At 35.7% G+C, this 17,526-nt stretch overlaps 1 protein-coding gene across 3 annotated transcripts in view; it reads left to right on the top strand.

Annotated features, from left to right (window-relative positions):
- Window positions 1-17,526, top strand: part of rad18 (RAD18 E3 ubiquitin protein ligase) — a 91,801-nt gene that overhangs the window by 51,490 nt on the left and 22,785 nt on the right. The gene's annotated exons all lie outside the window — the stretch shown is intronic.

Genomic DNA, 17,526 nt, shown 5'->3' with positions numbered 1-17,526 from the left:
ACAATTAGAGCCTTATCAAACTGAACTCTATCCTACTATAACAGTGAAACATGAAAAATAAGACTTTAAGACTTTTTGGTCCCTGAGAATGAAGTTAAAGTTTATTATTAACTTTATCTGAGAGAAAGATGCTCCTTAATGTACCAAAACTCTTAACATATTTGAGGCTAGACAAAAAAAATGTTATTTTTATATTTTCAAGTTTTTCTTTAAGAAGATGAGAATGTCCACATTCTCTGGAGAAAGGGCTGCTCTTTGAGCTACAGCGTGCTGCGCCATTTGCTGGAGGGATCGTCGATCCTCTTTTTGACTTCAGTGCTCGAGACCATGACATAATTTGAAATATCAAAATCGTGACACCCCTAGTGATTAGCATAGGCATCTAAAATAACCCAAATGACTAACACATAAAATGCAATAGCAAAGATTTCTGTAAGCTTGTGTAGTTTAATTTCCTCTTAACTTGATTTTTCCTTTAAAGAAGCTTATTTTTATTAGTGTTTTTATTTGTGTTTTCTTATATCATTATGTCCTGCTTTGAAAGCTGTATTGATGATGTATTCACTTTTAAGCTGTACACGCCTCTTCTTATCAATTCTTCATTACTAAGGGAGCGAGTGGGCGAGATCTGTCAGCATACGCCATCCTTCATCACAGCCTCTATCTTTATCATGTCTTTTATCACATGCAACAGTTTAGAAAAACAGAGGGAGTCGACCACAAACAGTATGATTATTGGCCTCAGGGGAAGAGGCTAAATAAACAGGATTTTTTCTTGTAGGAGTGGACCCTGTTAAACAACAATTAAATGAATTAGAATTGAGAAATCAAACTTGTCTACACAATTTTTCTTGACTATTCATGAAAAATAGAAGAAGAACTAATAGTAGAAGAATTTTCAAATTGTTTTTTAATGTCTTCAAAAACTGCAAGTCCACAGATTGATTCTACTATATTTTATATTTAAGGGGACAAAATCTTGTTTAACTATATAACCCCTTTACCTTATTTATTTTATCAGCACTATCACTATATCAATCAGTGTGTTGTGTTTTAATTTTACATTAAAAGAAAGATTGTGTTAAATTAATATAGAAACTGCTATTAACCTTGATATTCTGGAGACACAGCACCAGCACACATAAGAATATGTTTTGAATGTAGATCAAGATTTTGCTTTAGAGGGATAAAATGGAAAAATATGAAATATGCAGCTGGTTAGGCTCACTCAGGCCCACAGTGAAATTGGACTGACATCAGACATTATTAAGGCACTCCTGGCTGGGAGTACAGCCTTAAAATAAGAGTGCTTCAAATAGTTTTTTTTTTAAGCGTTGCAGTTAAAAAAATACTTTAGATTCATGTTTAAGAAGAAGGGGGCTTTCAAACTTGCCTTGTTTGGTTCTGATTTCTCAGTTTAATTCAAAGCAAGGTAGCTGGTGTGAAACGTGCTGTTAACCACAGTCCAGCCTAAAAAAACTAAATTGTAACAAATTATTGAAAGTAATTTAGTTCCAATTTAGCTAGGCCAATAGTTCCACCCATTCAGTTGTTACTCAGCTGTATACCCACCCCCACCCCATCACTAGTGATGCCACAACACAAGGAGGGTAAAGAATAGCACATGCCTCCTCCGATACATGTGAAGTCAGACTCTGCCTCTTTTCAAACTGCTGCTGATGTAGCATTGCCAAGTAGAATCACAGAGCGCTCGGAGGAAAGCGCAATGACTCGGTTCTGATACATCAGCTCACAGACGCAGCCTTGTGCTGATCAGCATCACCCTTTAGAGTGATGAGGGGAAAGAGCATCATCTACCCACCCACAGAGAGCAAGGCCAATTTGTGCTCTCTTAGGGCTCTGGCAGCTGATGGCATTATTTTATTTTGTTTTTTAATTATTTTCTTAATTCATTATTTACATCACTCTCAAGCATTAAAATGTAGTGGTGTATTATTGCGTTAACTAGTGTCAATTAATAATTAGTTGAGACAATATTGAACTATTTAACAATGCTTATTACTGTTGTAAGGACTGTTATTTGTGACCTTACTGTAAACTGTAACTGAATGACTGGATGATTAGGACTTTCAAACTAAATGCAGGAAGTTACATTCAACAACAGAAGAAGAAAAAGAACTGGTGTTGTGCTGAAATTTGATCCTCTTTTATGTTCAATGCATATGACTCCTGTACCTACTGTAACTGTAGATTAACCCTTATTCACAAACAGAATTTAAAGAATCTGGACAGGAATCTGCTACATTTGATTTGCATAATGCATGTGCACATAGAGAGGTGTCAGACTTTGACAGGTAGGCCAAATTTAGCACAACATCATTCTACAAACCAGTCAGTGTAAAATATAGGGAAAGAATAAACAAACTAAATAATTTTAAACAGTATGAAACTAAAACTAACCAGACTAGACCATATACAGTGTAACAAAATTATCAATTTTGGATTGGACTTCCAGGTGTAAACATGCCCTAAAGAACCATTTTTTTCAATATAAAGGTTTTGCACATTGACTCGCATCTCAGTTACAATTTCTATTATTCTGTGGCATTGCCAAATTTAAAATATTTAAAGCACCTTATTTTTTAAGAGTGTAGGTTTCCATAAACCACAGAATGAATTGAGTTTAAACTCCTAAAGCCCTGATTTCTGCGGTCATGCCTGAAATCCTGAGTAAATTTGATTCACACCTGCATGAGTTCAAAAGTTTCCTTCTACAACCCTGAAGTGAGAGGCAGGTGGAGAAAATCTAACTGTAAAAAAAAAAAAGAATGTGGATGTAACAGAGTAAATGGGACACGGGAGCCCCAAAATAAATCCAGTTAATGTGAGGATTCACTCAGTCCGTCTCGGACTTCGTAGTGGCTTGTTTCTTGTATTAGCTGCAGTTCGTTGCCCCACATCTCTCTTCCTGTGGGGAATATCAGCAACGCTGTAATCGGGTGGCTGAGGACTTGTTCATGTGTGGGAGAAATCTGATTAATTATATTTCCTGCACTCCGTGCTCTCTCAGTCGCTGCACAGATAAGAGTCTTCCCTGAAATGAGTGGAAAGAGAGTTACTGTCTCTCTCTTCCACTGTCCATTCATTTTTACACTTCCTCTTCATTTAGAACTCTCTTTCTCTCTCTCTCTTTCGCTTTCTTTTTCTTTAACAATTCTGCTTTCTGATTGATGGTTAAGGTTTGTTGATGCTGCTCTAATGAAAAGCCCCTGGCTCTGGGTCATGTTTGGGGGTCTTTTGCACACACTTACTTTTAAGGCTGCACCGTATTATAAGATGCATTTTAAGTGACAATAGTGGTGTCTCCATGTTTCCCTTCTAATAGGGAATCTTGTAGAAGCACCTAAGTAAACTAAACTATAATTCTTTAAAACAAAAAATATATTTTCTTTCAAAGTTAAATGAGCGCTGGATGTTAATTTACACAGATTTCTCTCCTGAAAACTGTAAGTAAGCTGCGGTTAGCAGCGTTTATCACTAAACGTGGTTAACAGCAGTGCTAGCCGTGGTTAGAAACACTTAGCGCTAGTATATGCTGCCTGACAGCGCTACACCGAGGAACCCTGAGTGTTCCAGTAAGCCATTCCACTGTCAGCTAGCGGTTTGTCCTATGTAGCTTGTTTGTCTGATATTCTCACCTCTGAACGGCGAAAATGCTTGCGAAAGTGTTCCGGTTAGCGACTAATGCTAATACTGCTCCAGCCTTGGCAATGGAGAAAAACTTTGCTGCAACTCCTGTATAACGCTGTACCATAGAGGAGTGGCTTTACTGCTGCTTACAACCTGACTGGGAGAATTCATACATAAAGCGGATTATAAGTCGCACTGACAATTTTGGGGTAAATATATACACAATAATAATATGCACAGATTAAACATAACATTATGACCACTATTGTTTCTGCATAGTGACACTAAGGTGCTGTGTTTGATCCACTCATACCTGCACAACACACACATTGACACACTAATAACCACGTTTGTCAGTGTCACTGCAGTGCTGAGAATTCTAAAGATTATTTTAAAGATTATTATAAATTAAAAAGAGAAACAGATGCAGACTACAGTCTGTAATTATAGAACCACAAATTGATCCTATATGATGAGTGACGCTAAAGAAAATAGATAATGGGTGTAAAAACAATAAAGTGGTCATAATGTTGTGGTTGATCACTGTATATCTCAAGTAAAACTTGGAGATGAGAAGTTGAAATATTTGAGTGACACCAGTGATCTCAGCACTGTCATTAGACGCAGATTTTCCCAGTCCAGTAAAAAAAACTCCTGCTACCTGGCAGTTGGTCCAGCCTCTGGAGTGAATTATCATTATTTATAGACTCATTGAAGTAATATACTCTTGCATATGGTCAAGTGTGGAGTGTGTTTTATAAATATAAATAAACCAGTGTGTTTTCCATCATGCTGCTACTGATGGCCTACTAACTTTCTCTGGCAGTCTGCAGTGATTAGTGTGGTGCCACTCGATGCAGAGCGGTGGGCTGAATGCAGTGGTTTAAGAGAACTGGCAGATGCATATTTGTAAGTTATCACTAATTGTTAGGTTAGTAAGGTTTCAGTGATTTGATTTTCAGCATATGTGGAAATATCCAAATCACCATATATATAATATGTATTAGACAAAAATGAGTTGTTTATGCTTTTAGTGTCCCGCCTTAAGTTTTACTTAAGGAATGACTTAGGGTTGCACCAAATATTTGGTAACCAAAAATATTGTTCAGTATATGTTTTAGCTATTCTGCCACACTTCTTTTTTTTTAGGGCAATTTTTAGCAGAAAATTAAAAAGACAGGATAATTCATACATATATTAATATGTATAATTTATACAAAATAATTAAACAAAGACTTTCAGTGTTTCCTCTAATGGGGGAACAAATGTTTTTTTATTTATTTATTTATTTTTTTAATGGCTTCGTCAGACCCTCACTCAGAGCGGAAAGCAGACAAACAGTAGTTTTATTTAAGTAAGTCTATTTTATGCTTTCCTCGGAATGAAACAAAATAAAACATTTAGCATCGCTTTTCATGTTTAGTATCAGTTTACTAAACTTTCAAAACTGGCTGTTTTTGTCAGTTACAGTCAATTATACCCAAAAAAGAAAATTACAATATTATATAAGTGTGTCAGCAGTGTCCAAGTCCTGCTGGAAAATGAAATCTGCATCTATATAAAAGTTGTCAGCAGAGGGAAGCATGAAGTGCTGTAAGATTCAGACCATCACTGATTGTAGAAATTTCACACTAGATCTCAAGCAGTTTGGACTGTGTGTCTCTCCACTCTTCCTCCAGACTCTGCTCCCTTGATTTCCAAATGAAATGCAAAATTTACTGATGGTCTATTATGGTTTTGAGAGCCTAAAATGCTTAAAATATATATTTTTGATAGATACAAGCTTTACTGGGCTTAGCCCTAGCATTTAATTGAGCTATTCTGTGATAAGAAAATTGGTATTCTGTAGTTTGCCCTCATCTAAATGTTTAATTTTGTTCGGGTTTGGTTCCGGCTAAAAATGTTCATTTCTTTAGTATAGTAAAGTACAACATAAAAAAAAAAAAAAAAAAAAAATGTTTTTATTGTATCGTATTCTGTGGAGCACAGCTTGAAACGTTTTTTCCCCAATGTCTCTATCCAATGTATGGATGCTATCTTTTTGATACATACAGTACAGGACACATGAACACCATAATTAAACATGAACACCATAATAACTGCAGTCAGTTCTGGAGGGGTCAGATTGCAACAGAGCTGCAGAAAGTGAAGCTTTAAGTTGGGCTGTGTGCGTCAGTCATGTTTATATGATTATGGGTAATAAATCTAATGGAGTGGTTTGTGAAGCACTGTTGGCCAATGAAGTCAAAAATATCAGACTGTGCCCAGAAGAATCTCTGAGTATCACTGGACCAATAAAACACACATTTATCTGCAGAGTTCAGCCTCATCAGCCAAGAACAAAATGACTTATAACACTTAACATTTTCATGCCTCATTGCTCATATCTCTTCTGTATTTTTATTATTAATCTGTGTAGAAACTGGTGATCTGCGTAGTACCTGAGTCACAGTTCTGAAGTTTCATTTCCTTCTCTTTAGTGCCAGTTTTTTAGAGTGGCTGACATAAGCTTTGCTTAATGTTTAAACTTACTGGATTCAAGTGAATTAGGTTTATCTACAGTTGCAAAGTTGTTATTTTTATTAATAGCTAGAATACAATATTACGCTAAATACAAAAAAGTACTTAGTTTAGATTCATCCTAAAAATTAATTTGCAGTGACCGATTGTATTTTTAACCAGAAGGTGCACATCTTTGTATTTTTGTTTGTCCTGTTCTGCATTATAAAAAACGGAAAACTTTTAATTTTTATGTCAGAAAAAAAATATTATGTTGACTATTCTATTCTACAAAAACTAGACAAGCACATCAGTGTCTGCAGTTATATTACACTGGGATCTAGATTGAGGTTAGTTAGTTTTTTTTTTTTTTTTTATAGTGATTTTAACATTGTGTCTGTGAGGCACCCCTATTTAATACATATGTTTTTTTGTTTTTTTTTACCTTAGACACAAGTATGTCTCTTGTGTTTATACTAGTGCATCTCAAAAAATAGAAAATCAGTGAAAATATACTTTATTTCAGTAATTCAGTAATTTAAAATGTGAAACTCATATATTATATTGTTGTATTACACACAGAGTGATCTATTTTAAGTTTTTTTTTTTATTATTGTTGATTATTATGGCTTACAGCCAATGAAAAACCAAAAATCAGTGTCTCAAAAAATTAGAATATTATATAAGAACAATTAGTACTTTTGGCAGTGTGGGCAGTGTGCCAAATCCTGCTGGAAAATGAAATCTGCATCTCCATAAATGTTGTCAGAAGCAGAGGGAGAAGCATGAAGCGCTGTAAGATTTTCTGAGAAAACACTGCACTGACTTTGGACTTAATAGAACACAGTGGATCAACACCAGCAGATGACATGTGTCTCCAAACCATCACTGATTGTGGAAACTTCACACTAGACCTCGAGCAGCTTAGACTGTGTGTCCCTCCACTGTTCCTCCAGATTTAAAGCCCCTGATTTCCAAATTAAATGCTTAATTTACTGATAGTCAGTGATGGTTTCACTATTTTTAACTGAATTACTAAAATAAAGTAATTCAGTTAAAAAAAGTACGTTTTCAAGAATATTATATATATGTTTTGATGCACTAGTTTGTTAACATGACGCTTGCAGCACACTATGTTCATTTTCAATTCTGGGGTCAACATTCATTTTTATTCATTATTGATACTGATATCAGTTTATTCTACAGAGCTTTAATTAAATTGTGCACATATATTTTGTTTTATATTCAGAAAATTCCAGTCCCTTTCACTTTTCTCTGAATAGAAGCAGATGAAGCTGATAATGAGGTAGCAGAGGCTGGAGGTTGAGATAGGGTAGTGTAGGAGGGTCCGCTGGTTAATAGAAGGTGATGTTGACCACTGATAAGTCCAAGTAGATAAGAGGTGCAAGTAAGTGTGAAGCGAGGGATATAGCAGTAAATGGAAACTGATTAGGTTCATGAGTTAAGCCATAGAAAATCAATTATGGGCTCAATGGTGCACCTATAGTTTAGGTTCATTATAGACATTGCGTCTCGGTATAGATTGGTATCAGTAATGGGCTGATAAGAGCAGGAAATAATGGATCTGGTCTAGCAGGGTGTTTGAGGGGGAAAAGAGTAAATCCGATCCGGTTCTGAAACAAATTTAGCCACAATCAGTTAATTGTTACAATTTACAGCTAGGGATGCACTGAAAATACAGAACAATGACTCATTTATTTGTATTTCAGTGTGTACTCTGTTAGGGTTGCTTTGAGCATCACCACTGTAATTTTTACACTTTGCTCACATAAATTAAATGACATAAAGTGCTCAGTATCCCTTATCACTCTTTGTGTTCATTTTCTTAGTTTCCAACCTCTTTACTTTTTGTCACCAGAAGCCTGTCCTACTTTCTCTGTATTAATTTTTAATTTAGCTAGCTACATGTGACTTAACTAGCACTACTTAAATGAACACTAAACCTGCTGATTTTTGCCGAATCCACCGTCAGATTAAATTTGAAAAAGGCTTTAAAATATGGGAGGAGTAGTTTAGAAGGTGCACTGGGTGATGTATGGGTTTAGAAGCGGGGCAGGAGGGAGACCTGATTGGCTGAACTGCAGCAGCAGCAGTAGAAGTGTGCCTCTTAAAATTTCAAGAAGGACTGCTTAAGCTATTAATGGAAAAATATGGTTTAGGGTTTAGTGGCTCTTTAAATTTAGCCTAAGCTAGCTAAATGTGTGACTAAAATAGCTAAGCTAAGGTACAATTAATATTTAAAATGGCAAGATTATAATGATTAAAAATGCAGTGAGAGCTAGCTGGCTAAATGTGTGACAAGAATAGGACTACTAAAATAAATTAAAGATTAGAATAGCCCTGCTGAGGTAAATGTATGGTGCTTTGTTGATATATCTGCTGAGATAATAGAATGTGTAGTGTAAATGTTAGTAAATGTTAGTAATAAATAATTGTTGTAGCTAGTTGTTTATATATATATTCAAGCTATTTGGGGAATTTGTTCAGTGGTAAATATTGGCAGTTTAATACAAAAATTAGATTTTTGTTTTTCACATTTTATTTGCTTTAATTTTGGCCAAGAACTTTCATTTCGGTGCATCGATACTCACAGTATTCATTTAACACTAACAGTAGTGATTTAACTATAGGTAAATTAGCTGTTCAGCTGTGTCTGTCTGTCTGTCTGTCATTTTTTTTTAGATGTTCCTTTCACGTGAGGTGATGTGATTCAGTTAGAAACTGCTAATTTGTGGAAAAAATATTGGATCATATCATCAGACCGAGATTGATTCAGAAGTTGAATAAAGCTGTCGCTAGTTTGGAGGTCTCGTTTGGAGGTCAGGCTCTAATTATGTACTGCACAGATTGGGTTGGCACTGCCAGCACTTCAGCATAAGCCCCTGCCCTTCTGCTTAACCTTTACCCTGATAGAATGAACTCTGATGTGTATTTTTAGTCACTGCCTGTGTTTCCATAAAAAATTAGACAGTTGGAATGTTTTGAGACCAAGACTGTTTTAAAAGTAGTGATTTTTTGTTTTGCTGTACCCAGAATATCCCTGTTTATCTGCATGCCTTCCTGTTTTTTTTTTCTCTTGCTGCTTTTCTCTGACAGTCTTGAGACACTGTGAAGACTTTATCTTTCTTCTGTAGATATTCACTATCTCCACAAGAATCTGTAGCTCAGAGACCACTTAATCAGAATGTAGTGGATGTTGATGGCCTGCCAACAGACTTGGCAACAGTAAACAAGGAAAGTAAGGATGCTGAAGAACTTTTACATGGTCTGTAGAAAAAAAACCCCTCAGATTTTGGCTTTTATTGCTAGTCTAATTAGAAATTATAAAGAAAGACAAAGAGAAAGCGTAGAATTAAGTCAAATTGATGCCTATTTACCTTTAGGGCACTGTTAAGATCATCATCTGTTTTTCTCAGTGTCCAAAAAATAAGAAAGTGGAATTCAAGTGTGATTCTGATGACACTGCAATTTCCCACAGTGCACAAGTGATTTATATCAAACATTGTATTTTATTACATTAGCTGAAGACAGATTGAAATCCATTGTTGGTCTCAATATTCACATTAGAATATAATGGATAAAATGAGATATTTTTGCGACCATTTTTAGTTACAGATCAGTACTGGGTGATGCCACATTACACAGGGTTCCCAGTATTATAATGTCTTTAATTAAAATCTGGGTAATTAAAGTCTTAAATTGTCTTAAATTTACTGTAAATTAATTGTAGATATTACATTGTGCGTTTAATGCGGGCGGTAAAACACAGTGGCCCACCATAAACATCTAATCCGAGGATAGAACTAAGTGAGCGGAGTGCAAGCTAACATACTAACATAAGCGGTGAGCTAGCTAACGTTAGCGGTGAGCTAGCTAACGTTAACTGTGAGCTAGCTAACGTTAACTGTGAGCTAGCTAACATTAGCAGAGAGCTAGCTAACATAAACGAGTTAGCTACATTACTGGGGAGAGGTTAACAGATTTAAGAAAACAAAATGATAAATTGAAATCGTTAAAACATTTATTTTCTACCAAAGGAATTCTGGCTACATTTTTGTCTTAAAAATGTCTTCGAATGCATTAAAGTTGACTTTTAAAATGGTGCAAGAGCCCTGTCATTCTTTCCAGGGCTTTTATGATGTATGGTGTGATTATTGTCTCTAAAAATTAGATAAAGTCCCCTGAAGTCACAGAATTCCTCTACAGAACCACCATGTGAAGCTCAGTTTCTTTGTTCTTAATTCCTGTACCTATCCAACTGTTGCTGTTGTACTTTGGTGTTGGTTAAACGTAGTCTGAACTGTTTGCTTTTTTGTGTGTATAGTAGGGGTGTGACGAGACACTAATACCACGAGACGAGACGAGACACGATATTGGGTTCACGATAACGAGACGAGACGAGATTTAAAAACGTTTTATTTATTTTTTTTTTGGACAAAATCATATACCACAAACTTAACAGACTGGTTTCTCTCACACAGTGATTCTTTAAGGAAGAAAAATAAGAATAAAAAATAAAAATACAACTTTTCTAGGTCTTATATAGTGCAAACTACAACCAGTCATATTAAGACTATGGTTTGTGTATTTTTTTTCTCCTAAATATCTTGTAATTTAACTATGCAGAAACATAACCAGTTAGATTAAGACTATGCTTGAAGTGCAAACAGAGACAGAACATGTTTTTTAATACAGTACAGAGCTAAGGGATCAGTACAACTGCCTATGAAACAGTCACGTGTAGGATTTACTTACAGTATTTACATATGGTTTGTGTCTTGTTGGTCACTCTGTTACCGTTTATTGTTTTCACTGGAGCCAAAATGCAGCCAGACATACAACTTAAAAGTAGCAGAAGCATCTTCTATATCAGGGGTATTTAATTATATTAAATAATTAACTTAAGTGCTGTATCCTGTAAGGTTGTTTAAACTGAATGATGTAAAAATATAGAAGAAGACAGATCTGGACAGATTTTGTTTACATTAATCCCCTGTCTCTCTGTCGCGCTCGGCGTGACTAGTTTCCGCCCGTTCTCATTTTTCCGCCCTTTCTCGGGCTCCCTATCTCCTTATAAAGGCGGTTTTTCACGACCGCGACCCTGACAACACGGGTTCGATCCCGCGTGAGAAGCGGTGTGTTCATTTATTTATTTATTTATTTCCTTACCGCGTCTGCACAGATCTGATAGACTGAAGAGAGCGTTTAGTGATCTTACCCCACACGTGATTGGTCTGTGAGTTTACTGCGCCGCACAATTAAATCCTTCTCAGTAGTTTATCGGTTTGGGTCCGCATTGGGTCTGCTGAGAGCTGCTCTCACACTCGCTGCTACTGGGTTGCCAGATCCCTCTTAAAAAGTCCACACTAAACTGTTTTTTTTTTCTCCCGCGAGACAGGTTTAAGCTTGACGAGAAATATCGTCACATTTAATCTCGCGAGATCTCGTGCCACGATATCTCGTCACACCCCTAGTGTATAGTGTACGCTCTTTTTCTGTGTTGCTGTGCTAATAGCAACTCCGTGTATGGGCTGAAAGATACACTCTTAAGAGGAGTATCCAGTTAATGGTATTAAAAGTCTTGATTGTCTTTCCTCCACCAGACATGTTAGTCCTACACATTTTACAAATGAGTTCACGTTCAAAACTGCAAAAAAATATATATATATATCAAACACCAGACTGACTGAGCCAGGCCGGTTGTTTGAGTGTCCACAGCCGTACATCACCTCCATAGTATATATAGTGGTTGAACAAGAAACTGCAGCTCTCTGTGGCAAAGCAGTCCCTAGAATAATCCTGGCACAGAGCTGCTGCGATCCTTTTCTATCATATATATTATAGGATTGACGCAATTAGAGAAATATCGGTTGAATGCTGATTACATGTTTTGGCTGAGAAGCGTGAGCTTACTGTGTTCACCCTAATTGTAGGTGTGAGTGTAAATTAATGGTTGTGTGTAAATAGACTGCTGTCCAGTCCAGGAGTTAACCTTTTTTACCCCCATTGATTTCCATTGACCTACTGTGATTCTGGCTAGTAAAAAGCTGGATGGGGAGATGTTTTAATTTGGAATATTGTATTTTTCCTGGTTTAATAGTTTAAAAGCTGTAACTAAATCCATATCCTCATTTATGCTCCTGTAAAGCCTCCCACAAGAACTGCATGCTGCTTTTCAAAAGAAAAGTCTCAAATTGAAAACTTGGTTTTCTTAAAGTTCTGACTTTTTCCCCTCATTATCTTGGAAAAGAAGGAATTTAAAACCATCCATTCGAGTTTGTTAGTTGTCTTTTCCTGTGAGGCTCTAGGACACCTCATTTGGTTTATGGATTCCTCTGTGTTGCCAGTGCACTCTTCATGGCTAAGTGGATTGATTGGGCCAAGGTGAACAGGGGAGAGTCTTTTATTATTTACTCCTGGCAGACAGCGTCTAGTAATGTACTGTCTTAGATTACATCTTGAACTTCCATTTTGTACCAGGTTTGTGCTTTTATGCATGCAGAAGAAGCATTAGAAACACCCATACAATTCTATTCTTTAGCACAAGCTGGACACAGAATTTCAAGCCTGTATTCTGAATCAGAGCCTTGCATTGCTAAAAAACAGTGTATTGTTATATTGTTAAGTTTTGCATTGTTTTGTTTTGAAGTACTGTATGATTTAAAAAAAAAAAAAAAAAAACACGGAGTACAGATTTTTAATTACTTATTTAAAATACGCTCCCCTATTATAGGCCGTGCCCCTATTATTGGCCAGTTCCACCTATTGTTTCCTTTCCCTCTCTGTCAATTGCGATAACGAAATTCAAAACATGTCTTTCACTTTTGACCTAATCTAAACTTTATTCTGACAAAAAAATCCTGTCATAAAACATTATTTTACTATGGCTAATATGTTGTAAATCTGTGCATTAAAAAAAAAAAAATTAAAAAAAAAACTTTTCACGCTGTATACTATTTAGGATCCCTAAAAAGTGAACAAGGGTTCGTAATCCAAATTTGGATGCTCCCACAGGAAAGATAAGATGTCATTATACACATCTGGGAAACACCAGAAACGCCATGTCTCCAATAGGCGGCGCAGGCTGAGATTTGTTCCACACAATTAAGCCCAACAAATTTGAAAATACGTATTATTACACACATTATCGGCCACTAATATCATGGAAAATATGTGTTATTAAAACAAAAGCTTAGGTATACATTTTTTTTTTTTTTCATTTAATTTAGGGTATTTTAAGCAGAAATTAAGTTGGCTGGTAATAGGGGACCCTTGTAATTCAGCAGGTCTTGCCACTGGGGGTAACCAAAACTGAAGTAACCAAAACTGTAATTCTTAAAAAAAATATATATATATTTTCTTTCAAAGTCAAACAAATCCTGAATGTTAATCTGCACAGATTTCTCTCCTGTAAACAGTTTATTTGGGTCTGTAAAGCGCTTCAGTTAATTTACAGTAAGCTTAGATTTACAGTGTTTTGATTGAAATGGCTGATAATAGAGGTGACCACGCTACATGTAAAATTGGTGGCAGAGAGTGGTTCATGTTGTGTTGTTTAAACTTCAGCCAGTAGAGAGCAGTGTTGTACTCTGTCTTCAGATTCCACTGTAATGTATGTTTTTTTTTGTTGTTTTTTTAATACTGTGGCAGTTTATTTGTAACCTATACTGTCTTGCTTTCAGTATCATAGTATATTGTGATATTATTGTGATATGTTGAACTGTAACACCTGTATTGTGATACTTATCATTGTGATATATTGCCAAACCCTTCAATACACAACCATAATCCCCCTACAGAAGGACTGGGGACAGTGCAGCCCCTTCACATGGCAGAAAGCTTTAAAGAACATCTTTTACCCGAGGATTTGTATGATTTGTATGATGTGTCCTTGCTGCTATGGTAAATGGAGGCCTCTAGTATGTAAACTTTTATTATTTTTCTTTCACATCCAGTTGTCTGTGTAAATGTGTCCAAACAGAACGTATATCTCTAGCCTTTCACTACAGGACCTGTGGGAGTTATTCAGGTCATTTAGACATATTAAAACTCCTCCAGCTCTCCTGAGCTCAGTGATATGGATAAAGATTGACATTTTTATTCTCCTCACTCCAGCTATTCATCTTCACTGTCAGTCAGGTCCATTCAAGCTCCTCACCTAGAATATCACTCCTGATGGTGAAAATGTGTCAGAAGGGGAAACTTGTGAATTGAGCCCGGCTCGCCTGTCTGAACGGTGCTGGTGTTATTTACTATGTGTTTGACTGCTCTACATGTATTACATTATCACCTTTACTAACAACCTATACTTTACCAGTGGCGTGCAGTAAATATTGTGGGTACCCCTTCTGCAACCACCCCTCCATACCCCGCCCACACCACCCCCCCATCCCCACCCCCACCCCCACCCGGCCACCGGCCGACCGATACATAGACACAAATTAAAATAACTACATATTCTCTCTCTTGACTTAGTTATATTAACTTAATACAAACCAACAGCCCACAAATACAGCTACAAACTACAAAAGTGTACAATAGACCCAACAATAAAGGCTTAATTTGCCTACAAGCACAACCGTTTAACAAAGATCACTCATTTGTATGTCTACAGGACACCAGGGCATCCAAAACATTAAGTACACAAGAAAACTCACCAGTCAGGCCGCCTATTATTGTGAATTAGTTTCACATTGAAGGACAGCCTTTAAAAAGGCTTTTTAATATGATGTGACACAATATCTGTCTCTTTTGCAGCCGCAATTCCATGATAGTTCGCTAACTATTGAATTAATCCAGCATGAGCGCCGTTTTAGACTAAGTAGCACGTAATACCTGAGAAAGGGTTAGACAGTCATGGCCCTGCCCCTGTAGTGAAAAATCATGAATCTGATTGGTTAGACTGTCCTTCGACTTTGCAAATAGACTCATTACTACACCCTTCTCAAAATCAGCAGAAGGGTCACGCAGTCACACGGGGGGGCAGAAGCTATTTTTAAAAGCTTTGATTGGTTAGAACAGCGGTCAGTCAGATAAGAGTCCTGTAGCAACTGAAAAACACCGACTAATGCTTTAAATTAGTTGCTGTTTATTTATTTTAGTTAATTTATAAAATAAATTCTTACACTTACAATAGCTATGATGTATATTTCCTGATTCAAAATTCTGTAATTATTTACATGCATTTATTGTCACCCCTTCTCTGAAGGGTTAGAAGGGCCTCACTGCACACCACTGTACTTTACTAACAAGGCCTAACTTGCCTCAGTCTCCACTGTGGGAGAATAGTGCACAATAAATGCTTACAAAACACACATGACCTATAAAATTATAATAATTAAAAATACACTAAAAATATAACACTATATTCACAGTGTTGCCTATTTAAAGGCTCATGTCCATAAGATTTGCGAATAGTATTACGATAAAATGAAAACAAAAGAGCTGCGAAAACATGATGAATGACAAACTCAATCTAAGGATATCGAAAATATTGATATCAGGATATCCAACAGCATTAATTGATTTGTTGATTTCTGTCCATGTCGTACATCACTAGTTCTCACATTAATCTTTATTTTATTCAAGTTACGTTTTGAAATCTTTTTTTATTGAAATTCACTGTATACAAATGAATTTTATTTGTTTTATTATCTTTTTTACTAACATTTTTGAATTTCTAGCATTTAATTAAATAGCTTTTTATTGTTTTGCTGTTGTTTTTTATTGTTGTAATTGTTTTTATTGTTTTTATTGTTTTTCTGGTAAAAATTTTAATCTGTACTTGTTTTTTTTTTTTTGCTTAACTGTTTGTACAGCACTTTGAGATGTATTTTAAAAGCATTAAAAGGTGCTATATGTATTATTGTTGTTAATAGTAATAATGATGCGACTACTGCTGCTTATAATAATAATAATTTTGTATCTCTTAAACAGATATTCCTTTTACAGTCCCCTCCAAAAGTATTGGAACAGTAAGACCAATCTCTCTATGTAGACTGGAATCTTCTAAACTGTGTATCAGATCCAGATGTAAATACCTTGAACTAAAAGCTGAAATGTTGATATTTTGTCTCATATTCATCCTTTGATTAAATATTTCCAAATATTTTTAGCAGAAATAAATGGATTGGTCTCACTCTTCCAATACGTTTGGAGGGGACTGTACATTTCTGAGTTCAGTCTGGTGCTTTCTCATACTGATTTAATTCTGATTTAGAGAGGCTTATAACAGATTGTTCAGGTTGTTGTAGTTAATGAGGGCTTTCGCCTTATTACAGTAACCAATGCATTATTCTCTGTATACATCCACCTCTAAATGAGCCTTCTGTCAATCTTTTGTTTTCTGCAGCATCTACAATGATTGGTTATGTTTGGAAATAATCCCCTGATTGCATTATGTTTATTTATGTAAATGCAGGATTATTTTTGTGATCTGGACTAATACTCTGTAAATATTTTATTAATTAATTATTTGATCATTTTCTCTATAGCTGAGAGCATAACATGAGGACGTAGCCTGAAGTTTGAGATTTATCTTCTCTCCGTTCTCCTAGGTTTTCTGACATTGGGCATTGAGTCTTATCAGACTGGATTTAAAGAGGATTAGTGGGCATGTCCAATTACACTGATCACTAGACGATGTTCTTCTGTTCTACAGCCTAATTAAGGGTCATAGCTTATGCTTATGCTTTGTTTTCTGTTTTACCTTTAAAGAAGAAGAATGCTGACTATAAAAATTGTCAATGCAACTGCAGTGGTTGCTGTGATGAAAACTATATTGCATAATTAATATGGATTTGCTACATCTTTCCCATTCATTTTTGTTTTTTGTTTGTTTTGTAGTTTGTTCGAAGGCATTCTAACTAATATATTGAGTGTATTACAGCCTTCAGCAGTGTTTAACATACTCATCATCAAAAAAAGTAGCAAAAAGTGTTTTATTTCAGTACTATTTGGAAGGAAGATAAAGGTTGCCAGGAACAAAACATTATTTTATGGTGTAAATAAAGCTCTGGAACAAATTAAGAGACCACTTCATTTTCTAAATCATTTACACTGATTTTGCTATTTATAGGTATAGGTTTGAGTAAAATGAACATTGTTGTTTTATTCTATAAACTACGGACCTTTCATTTCATTTAGAGGAGAAAATTTATTTGCAGAAAATGAGAATTGGCTAAAATAACGAAATGAAGAAGATGCAGAGCTTTCAGACCTCAAATAATGCAAAGAAAACAAGTTCATATTCATTAAGTTTTAAGAGTTCAGAAATCAATATTTGGTGAAATAACCCTGGTTTTTAATAACAGTTTTCATGCATATTGGCATGTTCTCCTCCACCAGTCTTACACA

The sequence above is a fragment of the Astyanax mexicanus genome, chromosome 5, assembly GCF_023375975.1.
Source record: "Astyanax mexicanus isolate ESR-SI-001 chromosome 5, AstMex3_surface, whole genome shotgun sequence".
Taxonomy (NCBI): domain Eukaryota; kingdom Metazoa; phylum Chordata; class Actinopteri; order Characiformes; family Acestrorhamphidae; genus Astyanax; species Astyanax mexicanus.
Note: the sequence above shows the minus strand (reverse complement) of the source record. Positions and strands in the feature narration are given on the sequence as shown.